A 12,804-nucleotide genomic window follows, 5' to 3' on the forward strand; every position below is an offset into this window, starting at 1 on the left:
AGTTGTGCGACGTCTGGTTTAATGACAGTACTATATTATGTACTACTGAAGGTAGGTATTCAGTAAAAGTTTGCTGATGGCAGACATGTGTTCGGTAGAGCTCAGTGCTCATCGATTCTCAATTCTGTTGATACAAAAATAAATAAAACAGTCACAACATCAAAACATGAACTACTGTGGGTGGCTGATCTTAAAAATGAACGAAAAATTTGAAACAATTCCTGAGAAGAGGAAGAATGTGTGGTATTGAATAAGCATTGTTGTTCGACTAGCCTTCCAATGAACGCTGGTAGCACATGGTCTGCCAAATGCCCATCAAGCAATCTAGCAGGCGTGCAAACGGACGTTGCGTCATCACTTGGTTAACGTCAAAAGATAAACACAAGTTACTTCCTGGGGGCACCCGCTTGTCCACAAAAATTCCAAGCTCCACAGTTACAAAATTGGAAAGATCCTTTGAAGCAAAGGAGCAAGTGAACTTGCTGCGTTTCTTGACATTGAAGGAGCGTTCGATAATACATCTTACGATTCAATGAGGAATGCTATGTCAAGACATGGTTTTGACAGATGCATTCTTGACTGGATTGGAGAAATGTTATCAAAAAGAGAGATATCATCTAACCTTGGCAGCTCATTTATTACCGTTAGAGCAGTTAAAGGGTGCCCACAAGGAGGCGTGCTATCATCTCTATTGTGGTCTTTGATAGTTGATGATCTCCTCAAAAAACTGGAAGCACAGGGATTCGAAGTAATTGGCTTCGCTGATGACATAATCATACTTATACGTGGTAAATATGACAACGTTATCGCTAACAGAATGCAAACTGCCTTAAATCTAGTCTCCTCGTGGTGCGATAAGGAAGGATTAAACATAAATCCTTTTAAAACCACGATCGTGCCGTTTACACGACGGAGAAAATTATCAATTACTAACTAAAAATTGAAAGGAACTTTTTTGGAACATTCAAATACAGTCAAGTATCTTGGAGTATCTTGGAGTGTATCTTGACAGCAAACTAAATTGGAACTTACATCTTGAGCAGGTAGCTGGTAAAGCTAAAAGTGCTCTATGGATCAGTAAGAAAACTTTTGGTAAAAAATGGGGATTGAAACTGAAAATGATCCACTGGATTTACTCGGCAATTGTGAGACCCAGAGTTACCTGTGCGTCACTGGTCTGGTGCCTAAAAACAAATGAAAGATTAGCACAAAAGAAGCTGGAAAACTACAAATATTAGCTACTCTTTCAATTACTGATTGATTGATTGAATGATTTGACTTTATTAAAGAGACTTTCAGCCCTTGGCTGGTTCGTCTCTTTCAATTACTGGTGCAATGCGAAGTACGCCGTCTAAAGCGCTTGATACTTTACTTCACCTACTTCCACTGCATCAATTTGTTGAATTAGAAGCTTCAAAGAGTGCATTGAAGCTCAAAAGAACTACACAACTCTTTGAGGGTGACCTAAGAAGGCATCTCAGTATTTTGAAAACAATTAGTATCGGCTCTCTAATCGTTAATAACAGTGATTGGATGAGCAAAAGATCGCTCTTTTGAATTTTGATCGCTCTTTTGAAGTGATTAATCCTGGGCGAAATCTGTGGACAAATGGTGGCCCAGAACTACACCCAGCATCAGTCGTATTTTACACTGATGGTTCAAAACTGAGCGGTCAAGTAGGTGCTGGAGTTACTGGCCCCGGGATCAAAATATCAATCCCTATGGACAAATGGCCTACAGTTTTTAAAGATCAAATCCAGGCGATTTTAGAATGCAGTAATATTTGCTTACGCAGAAACTACAGACATTCAACAATTTGCATGATGCACTTCTAAACATGTTTGGGAGTCCAGAGCAAAGCTTGACAGCAAATTGAAAACTAATTTTGATGTTGTGATAGGGTAAATGATGATGGTTGGACCAGATTGTGGTGTTTTACTACGTGATAGAAACACATGTCGGTTTTTTATTATGATCATTGCATCTTTACATGATGTAATAAATATTGATGGAAAGCTCTACTCTTCTAGTTTCTGAAAAAGACGGCGACTTTATAGTTTTCTTGATATTATATTGTTTCAATTGTTTTTATTGAGCAGATAATTTTGATATTGATTGGACCAATGCTGATTGTGGTTGGACCAATACATTAATCATGGTTGGACCAACTGGCAAAACAGGCGAACGAGACGAAATAAAGAAAGTTTAAATATAGACTAATAAAAAATAGTAATATTGCTTACCTGAAAGCCGTCGAATATCTATACTATGGGGTATACATTTTTATGTGTGTTTGAATGATTTCTCATCTCTAAGGTAGTACCGTAGTACGGAGTAAACATATGAAGACCAAAGTTTGATGAAGATATTGGCAATGAAATAAAACGAGATAACATGTTTTTCATTATATTTTAAAGATTTTTGAATTTTTTTTCAATTTACAAAGTAGTATTTTCAATCTTCCAACAAATCACTTGCAAACATGCTTGCACATCATTGAAACGTCATTGTGGAAGATTTAGATGTTACTGTAATGCCACCTTCCCACGAAGCAATGGACAAACTTCATTCCAGTGCATTATTTTCTGCAAAAAACTCAAGATATGGCATCCTGGGTGGCACCTTAAGGTTGGCCAGCAAGCAGCACAGTGTTTTTCACTGCAGCCGGATCATCCAGGTTCCATCCTTTAGCAGCTGGGTTAGTAAGAGCCGTTTTGTATTTAGCGTTACTCGTTCTCTCCTCGGAGTGGTATTGGACAAGTCCGGATCTTCGATAATGTGGCACGAGCACAACCGCCTCCGGTTAGCAGTTTCCGTGTAGATTTTATGTTATCTCCACCGCTTTGCCCCTGATCTATCCCTGATGGGTGCACAAAGTGCAGTCATCAACTTTGAATCCCGGTCTGGATGGCTTCGGAGTAGCGGGTGTCGTTTGATATCTGAAATTTATAAATCATAACACATAACTTAGTTCATGGATTGCGCTTTTATTGCAGGTCGAATTAATCCAGTGATATTTACCGTTCCAGCATGTGGGAAGACAATCTTTTCTCCTGTCGGTCGATGATGAAGCTTTTGACGCGCGTTAAAAAACTGAAAATAAATAGAGCTGGTCGTAGCAACCAACATGGCAACGGTTTGGTCCAACCAAAACCAATCGTTGGTCCAACCATGATAATATTCAGTTGATCTTAATTCGTAAATTAATAATATTTTCACAGGAAAATGATATTTTTTTAATGTGCCAGCATAAAGTTTACATATTTTCGCAATAGTGTAGACCAAAAAGTTTATTAGTTTTTAAAATAATAGGTCTTCTGTAAATGTTACAAGTTGGGTTATGTTGGTGCCCTAATTGTGCTCAAAGCGGTCCTTGACAGAATTCTGAATAATATAAAAGATTTAAAGATATTTCAATGAAATCCTATCAATTTTCAATAAACAAGAGGATATGCTTTAACAATAGGGAGATATACGGAACAATTTTCTAACCAATCTAGGTAAAATCAACTTTTTTTCAAAGTGGTCCAATCATGATCAGTTTTTTGGTTGGTCCAACCATCATCATTTACCCTATTGCAAATTATGATAACTCAAGTTGTTTATTTTTTATTCTTAATCACTTAACCTAATTTACAGCTCTTCTGTCCACTGGGGCACTACGTGAGCAATTTCAATTGACAGCTGCACTAACATTTTGTACAACGCCTAGATTCTATTCTACTTTATCGAACTGGTTGCCTTTTGGCTGCTTTCACTTTTTCTACCTTATACCTAGTAGAATGATGAGCACAAGGATGATGAATGATGATGGATGGCCGTTGTTCCTTTCCAGTCCATTATGAGTAGCAGTTCGCCGGTGTCCAGGTATCCGGGTCCGTTTGAGCCATGGGGCTCAGAAGAGGGTCAGTGTCAGTTGCTCTCGGGGGAAAAGCAACTGACGAAAAATTGCAAGTGCCGGGGCTGGGAATCAAACCCATGACCATCCGCATATGAAGCGAACGTGTGGCCAACTACGCCACGGGCCCCGACTATAACTCAAGTTGTTGTCATTTTGGTCGTTTTAACGGTTAAAACATCAAAAATGAAAGCAGAAAAATGTTCCCGTAACAGCAAATTGAAAACAATTCCTGCCATCAGTGATATCAAATTGATAACTGTTTTTGCTATCAGTGGAAAAATCGTTAAATGTATAGTTTTTCGAATGATATGAAAACTTAAACGCAATATGTTAATTGCACTGATGGTATAACATTAGTTGTATTATACAAGGTCACCTAGAAGTTTTGAAATTACTTAAAAACTTTTATATCTTCTATATATATAAAAATGAGTTCGAAGCTCCTTTGAGGCAACAAAACTCAAGAACGGATGAACCGATCGACATGACTCTTGCACGGTTCGGTTCATATTCGTGGTGGCTGTGTTTATATGAACAAAAAGCTACGAAAATCATTTAAAAAAACATGAAAATAGTGAAAATAGTGATTTTCTTATGAGCCGGGAAGAAATTCAGCGTGATCGAAATTAAATCAATCTAGAGTGCGTTGCTACGATGACATCAACAGTTGTCAAACCGCCACAGCTTGGCATATAATAAACTAGCTGTACCCGGCAAACTTTGTCTTGCCTACTGCGTTTTTTGACGTTTCAAGTGTCTATCCAAGACCAATTCCCCGGTCACAAAATGTATGGAAGTTCGATTTTCAAAAACTCTCAGATTTCCCATGTTTTTGGCCTCATAAACCTTCCTTGGGTGAAAACTAACAGAACAAAACTAAGACGACCAAAATCGGACCTTCCGTTCGCAAGTTATGCGCGGTCCCACGTATGCCACTGCATTTTTATATATATAGATTGAAGTGACAGCAAAACGAAATCAAAATTTGAAATCAAATTGAATCAAGACAATCTGATATCAAAATGTGATATCCATTTGCAGCTGATTACAAATTGTGTTATCGATTTGCTATCATTTTGTCGTTAGACTTTGCTCGGGTATTCAGTCACTTCAACAATTAGCTTGCCGAAATCAGGTGGAGCTATTTTGGGTTCCAGGGCACTGTGGAAAAAAAGAACAATCCGTTCTGGTAAGATTCGAACTCACGACTCCGAAATATTCCGGCGTCGTATAGCTAAGCCACAAAATCAGTCACGAAAAAAATAGTTCTGGTGCCACGGTGCCACTGTAGCTGTAGCAACTTTAGAAGAAATTCCTGGAGCAACAAAATATATTCTGAAAACTACAAACAAGATTCCAGGATCAATTGCAGCAACGCCTGAGGAAAATCTGAACATTAATCTTAAAGTAACTTTAAAAGAATTTTTTTAAGAAATTATCAGAAATAATTGTAAAGAATCTCAAGCAGAAAAAATCCGGAGCATCTTTAGGATAAATTTTGATAGCAGCATGGGAGCATTCCTGGAGGCACTCTGGGGAAATATTTATGAAACATTCTGGTTTATGTTGAAGTTCATAGAATACATCAAGATATTTTTGAAAGACTTTAATAAAAAATTTTAGCTGCAACTCCAAAAAAAGACTTATGGAAATACTTCACTAAAATCTTCGAGAAACCCCAAGAAAATTTCTAGGGAAGCTTCAGGAAAAATCCGGAAGCTATTCTAGAAGAAATACTTGGAAAAGATTCATGAAAAATCCGTGAAGTACTTCAGAGCAATTCCAAAGAAATCCAAGAAAAGATCTTGAAGGCGTTCCAAGGGATTTCTAGAAATACTAAAAGAAACTCCAGAAAATTTTCTGAATAAGCAATTTCAAGATAAGCCGTTAACCCTTCAGGACGCGCAATGTTGTAAAAAGTACAACACTATCAAAAAACCTCGCTCGTCGTATACGGTGCGAGCGCGGTGAAGTTTCGGTTAATTGATGGCGCGCGTCCTAAAAGGTTAAATAAAATGCTTGAAAATCTTCTGGACCAACTCCAGAATAAAGTTCAAAAAAAGATCCAGCATTTATGGAACGATTCAGAAGAAATTCATATAAAAGTTGCATGAGAAATTTCTGAAGTGACTTCAAGGCAATCTAGGGTCGACTCCTAAATTGTTTGTTTAAATTTCAATTTGAAACTCAAACATTTTTCTGAAGCAAGCCTATCAATCTAAATTGTGTTTTATTTTCCTCAAAATACAAAAAAAAACTTCAAGTTCTGCTAAATATATTGTAGAACCACAGTTATTAGTCAATTTTTGTCACTTAACGAAAAATAAAAACTACATGAAGCAAGTTTGACCCTTACACAAGTTCTGAACGGTTTAGATTTTCAATAAATGTGTTGTAAAAAGGTTCTTTTTGTTGTTTTTGTTCATCGATATTCTATGCGGCCCGCCGGTCGATCCCGAATTGAATTAGGTTGTTCGACAAGAGGCTGATAGAACCCTTTGATGTTTGGAGAACAAACGCGCTTACAGTCAAGGTCTGATTATTGCTAACTCCAATGGTAATACGTCAACTTGACATTGATAAATAAAACTGGGGCATTTGTCACAATAGATCTAAAAACTGGTCGCAGTGACTTATATACCCAACAAGGAATAAATAAAGGGCCGTACACAAATTACGTCACGATTTTAGGACGAACGACAGGGGGGTGGTTTGCAGAGCGTAACGCTAAAAACATAATGAATGCTCCTCAAGATTTCCTCACTACCATGTAGCTCGAATTTTATGTTCTTCTTGAGGAAGCGCATTAATTTATTTAAATGCCTACATCACATTACATGTTTACGTTGAAAAAGTTTCTTTTTAACATCGAATATCTCACAATAACCACATCTTTAAGCAGAGCCAAACATGTCGTCAACACTGCTGCAGGGACCAGGAGCAGAAGCACGTCACATTCCGGCAATTACTTTGACTCCCGCTCGCTCGCGATCCAGTTTGTGAGTTGGTTGGTTGGCTGGCAGTGCAGCGCAATGATTTTCAAATTGATCTCCTCTATCGTGTCTCATCACCGTACATTTGCCGGCGATCTTCGAAGGAATTCCCTTCAATCACCATGACGTATCAGCCGCCCGCCGCGCCCGTACGTACAGTCGGTGGAACAGGACAAGCATCCACCAAGAACTGTAGCATCAGCAGAAGCCAGCAAACTGCACGCAAGTCATTTATCGGAAAGGAATCGGCCACGATCGGCGCGCACAATTCAGTTCGCGTGGTTTTGATTGATAAAAGCCGCGCCAGCCACGGCCGGCCGTGGAACGCACGCGAGCGATGCTGCTGGTCCTCTAGAAGACAAGTGTGATTAAACGGCAATAATTGTAATCGGCAATAATTGTTATCGTTTTACCTTTATTAAAACGAGCGGAGTTATTTTGATTTTTCAAAAGACCGCTTCCAGTACTCTGGCTTCGATCGGTCCGGGAGGCGGGCGGTCTCTGAAGACATATTATGTGTAGCGGTTCCAGGCTTTGTACCGGTTCGTCAATGTAATAAGCGTCACTAAAAGGTTGACGATTTGTTCCGAGAATGAGAGCGTGGGATCCTCTTATATCAACTCGTTTTGATCTATGATGATGAACATTACCGTTGTGCGGAAAGCACTTAGAGCCACAACTCGCAGTCCCATTCTATGGCTTTCAGAAACTAAAATTGCACCACCTTTTCATCCTGATTTAATTATACTTCGACTCAAAAGTACCACGAAAGTCACTTACCTGCATCTAGGTGAAAAAGCGAAAGCAAACGCGAAAATTGTGCTTCCGCGTACAAATTCTACTTCTGGAAGCGGCGGAAAGAACGTCACCTCGGCACTATGACATAAATCATCACATTTTGCTGGTCGGTGCACTTTTTTTCGTGCTTTCACTTCCACCTTTCTGCCATCTATTGCTCACATTAACAATCCACCCACACTCGTGATTATTTGGGGATAACGAACCGTGAAGCCGTTTTCCCGCGTCAGCCACATCCACTGACTGCTCCAGCAGTGACGAAAGTCCTGAAACGACCGACACATATTTTTCATGTCTGAAGACCGTCTCGTCTCGCCACAACCAGTTTCGCTCGCCATAATGGACGCGTTTATTTCGGTGGCTGTTATGTGTGTTAATCTTATGACAAATTTACTGCTACGTGCATCCTAATGTATAAGGTAAATCATGTATTTTGGATAGGCTGAGGACAACGTTAGAAAAATGAAGCTGAACTTCCTTAGAAACCAATTGATTATCTTGTAAAGTTACTAGTCTAATATGCTTGTGAAGTATGAGGCAACGGCGCTAGCAACGGGCTAAACAAAATGAATAGTAAATACGAGCGATGCGAAATAGAGAGTTGACAACCCGGAGCGTCCAACATAGCACCGGTCCTCACAAGTTCCTATCTCATACGTCCACGGACGGGTCAACCGATGATGAAGACCACCAGCTAAGAGTTGTGTGCTAAGATGGTAGTGCAGCTCTGATATCCTCCTGACTTCAGCTAGATTGAGGAGGTACGTCCCGAGCGACTGTTCACCAAGGAGCTGCAGCTCAAACAGCGTCTGTTTTGGCATCCAGCGGGTGAGTAAGAAATGCTGCCTCACGCCCAGGTAAATTCAAGGTGCTAGCCTCATCAGCGTGGTCGTACTAGTGTTGGTTGGGACGCTAACCAGAACTGGCATTAAGGCCTGCCAGCAAGACAGGAGTGTTGGCGTAGGCCCAATAAGCCACGCGTAAAAATCCCCATTACAAATAATATGTATAGGATAACACGACTCGATACAATCGACAAAGACCCACACGATGAAAAAGGACTACGATTGGAAACTTGAAGTATGGAATTGCAAGTTACTTGGTTTCGCAGGATGTGACAGGACAATCTACGACGAATTACTTCGACATCGTGGCACTGCAGAATTTCATTGGACTGGACAGAAAAAGTAGAACAGCGGGCATCGAGCGGCTACCTTCTACCAAAGCTGTGGCACCACCAATGAACTGGGAACAGGAATGCGACTACGTGTGATCGGGTGGCAGCCGATCAACAACGCAAGGATGTGCATGTTGAGAGTTAAGGGCCGTTCCTTCAACTACAGCATCATCAACGTCCACTGCCCACACGAAGGGAGACCCGATGACGAGAAAGAAGCGTTCTACGCGATATACGACATACGATGGTTGCTCGCCGCTTGACGTGAAAATCGTTGTCGGCGACATGAACATGAAAATTTTACAAATTACATTCATTTCGAAAAGACATTTTACTAACATTTAACACATTACCAAGTTATCGATTATTTTCTCGTCATTTGAATTTTTCAATCTCTCAACTGTCAATTGATTTTTGTCTTATCTTACCGGTCAGACTAAAGCCTGAGAGTCATCTGCTGTACATAAGAGTCGTCTTCATTCTACTCGGTCCATGGCTGTGTGTCTCCAGTTCCGCACTCTGCGAAGGGTTCGCAGATCGTCCTCCACTTGATCGACCCACCTAGCTAGCTGCGCACCACGTCTTCTTGCACCGATCGAATGACCCTTGAAAACCATTTTAGACGAGTTGCTATCCGACATCCTGATGACGTTACCCGCCCACCGTAGCCTCTCGATATTCGCGGTGTGGACGATGCTTGATTCTCTCAGCATCTGATGCAGTTCGTGGTTCATTTGCTTTCTCCAATTCCCGTCTTCCATCCGCACTCCCCCGTAAATGGTACGCAGCACCTTTCTTTTGAAAGCTCAAAGGGCGCGTTGGTCCTCTGCACGTAGGGTTCATGATTCGTGCCCATAGAGGATTACCGGTCTAATTAGCGTTTTGTAGAGGGTTCACTTCGTGTGACGGCGAACTTTGTTCGTTCGAACTTCGATCGTAGAGTTCTGCAGAGTCCAAAGTTACCTCGATTTCCTGCTACAATGCGTCTCTGAATTTCTCTGTTGATGTCAGCGGTTACCAGTAAGCCCTAGTATACGAATTCTTCAACCACCTCGATTTCATCATCGTTGTTAGAAATTCGGGGTGGCAGGTGCGGTGATTGCTCCCTGGAGCCCTCTGCCATCCTGTACTTGCCTTCGACAGATTAATGACTAATCCGATTCGCGTGGCTTCATTCTGCAGCGGAACCAAGCAGCTGAACGGATTTCGTTCCGCTCGTGTTTATCCCCACTCTCCTACTCCCTCTAAAGCAATGTTGAACAGCAAGCACGAAAGACCATCACCTTGCGTAATCCTCTGCGAGATTCGAAGGGACTCGCGAGTGTCTCTGATACTCGAACTATGCACATCACTATATTCAATCCATCATTGCCTTGATCAATCGTATCAGTTTATCCGGAAATCCGTAACCGTACATAATCTTTTTTTTTTATATATTTTTTTGTTTTTGTTTTTTTTAAGGTTGAGAGTAGTGTGGAGGATTGAGTAGAGGGTTAGGGAAGTGAGTTAGGATAAATGGTAACTATAGGATAGGGTACCCGAGCAAAGTCTGATAGCAAATTGAAAACAAATTTTGATGTTGTGATATTGCAAATTATGATAACTCAGGTTGTTGTCGTTTCGGTCGTTTTAACGGTTAAAACATCAAACATGAGAGCAGAAAAATTCTCCCGTAACAACAAGTTGAAAACAAATCCTGCTATCAGTGATAGCAAATTGATAACTGTTTTTGCTATCAGTAAGAAAAAATGAACAAATCGTTAAATATAGTGGTTTTTCGATTGATATGGAATTCTAAATGCCATAAGATAATTACACTAATAGTATATTCTTAGAGTTATTATACAAGGTTGGCTAAGAAGTTTTGAAATACCTTCACAACTTATTTTTCCTAATAGTTTGAAGTGACAGAAAAACGAATTCTAAATTTGTAATCAAATTTAGTCAAGACAATCTGATATCAAAATGTGATATCAATTTGCTGCTGAATACAAATCGAGTTTTCGATTTGCTATCATTTTGTTGTTAGACTCTGCTCGGGTAGACGGTAGGATAGAGGGTTAGGGCGAAGGGTACCCGAGCAAAGCTTGACAGCAAATTGAAAACTAATTTTGATGTTGTGATATTGCAAATTATGATAACTCAGGTTGTTGTTATATTGGTCGATTTAACGGTTAAAACATCAAAAATGAGAACAGAAAAATGTTCCCGTAACAGCAAGTTGGAAACAATTCCTATCATCAGTGATATCAAATTGGAAACTGTTCTTGCTATCAGTGCGAAAAAAATGGAAAAATCGTTAACCCTTATGTGGCCGATAGGGTACCCGGGAACCCAGTGCCCATTTAAAAAGCACGGTGTAGAAAAAAGCAAAAAAAATTGTCGGACACATAACGGTTAAATGTAAAGTTTTTCGAATGATATGAAAACCTTAATGCAATATGTTAATTGCACTGATGGCATAGCATTAGTTGTATTATACAAGGTCTATCAGAATTTTTGAAATTACTTAAAAAGTTTTTAAATTACTTAAAATATTTATAATAAGTTGAAGTGACAGCAAAACGAAATCAAATTGAATCAAGACAATCTGCCATCAAAATATGATATCAATTTGCTGCAGATTACAAATCGTGTTTCCGATTCGCTATCATTTTGTTGTTAGACTTTGCTCGGGTATGGTGTAGGGTAAGGGTAGAGGGCAGGGAAGACGTTGAGGTAAATGGTAGAGTGCTGTGGTAGAGAGTAGGATGGAGAAAAGTGGTGAAGAAATTCCTTAAAAAATCTTCCCAAGTTTTTCAGGGATTTCTTCAACAATTTCATCTGGGATTTGGACTATGATTCTTTAAGGGATTCCTGCCCAGCTTCTAGCCGGAAACACTGCCATGATTCTTCTTAGGGTTCCATCAGATACTCTCTATGGGATTGGACGTGTGAGCCACACAGGCGAGAGATACGAGAGTCGGCGTACGGCTGCCCAAGTTATCAAAAATAAAATACATATACTATATTTTAAAAACGGGGAATGAGTGAAGGAATGTTGTACGTTCCGTGCTTTTTTGCATGTTCCTCATTAGTGACTAAATTGTTGCTAAAACCATTAAACTGACAATGTTGAATCATAGCTTAGAATGTGCTGAAAAACTTCTTCGAAGAACACTAAGTTTCTTGATGTTTTTTTTTTCCTTCTAAACCATAGGCAAACAGACACCCTAACAGGAAGGTTAGGATAGTGTGGGGCTGAGGCCGTCTTCTACTACAATAGTAGAAGCCAGGACTACTCTCTCCTCGACCCACTAAACACATTCCTATGGTCCCCAAACCCTACGTCTCTCCGGAACCACCAAGAAGGTATTGCTTCAGAGAGGGGCTAGTGCACATTGCACCCTCATGGTTAGCTGCGTAGCCTGCAGCAACGAACATCGATGACTCGCTTTGGAGAGTCCATCACGGTCTCACCACTCCCTTTGTCCTCGGACGGCGGGCAGGGTCAAACCCGCCCGCGCCCTACTGCTGAGCGGACATCAAGAACTGATGCCCACATGCAACCCGATCTGACCTGCCCGCAAAGGAAGGGTATCACTACCCTTCATGCCCTATCAGATGCATCCGTAGGTTGCAGACAGCAGGGTCTCACCTACCCCGACCCTTGCCGGGGACCCCTTTCCAACAGTGGGCTCGGATCCAACCCAGTAGACCGACGCCACGACAGCACCGCTACCGGGACTTCCTCTCCGCGGCCACTTAATCGCTGTAAAGGTCGATCTCGACCGCAGGGCACCGGTATGACCTACGAAGCCGACTTCGAACCCCTGGACCACCTCTTGTACTGCATCTGGACTAGCCATTCTCCGAGTCCACGCACCACCTCCTCTGTAGCTCCCAGACGATATGGGTAATAGCCGTTGAAACGGCGTTCCAGCCAAACTCATCCC

This window comes from Aedes albopictus, chromosome 2 (assembly GCF_035046485.1).
Source record: "Aedes albopictus strain Foshan chromosome 2, AalbF5, whole genome shotgun sequence".
NCBI classification, from domain to species: Eukaryota; Metazoa; Arthropoda; class Insecta; order Diptera; family Culicidae; genus Aedes; species Aedes albopictus.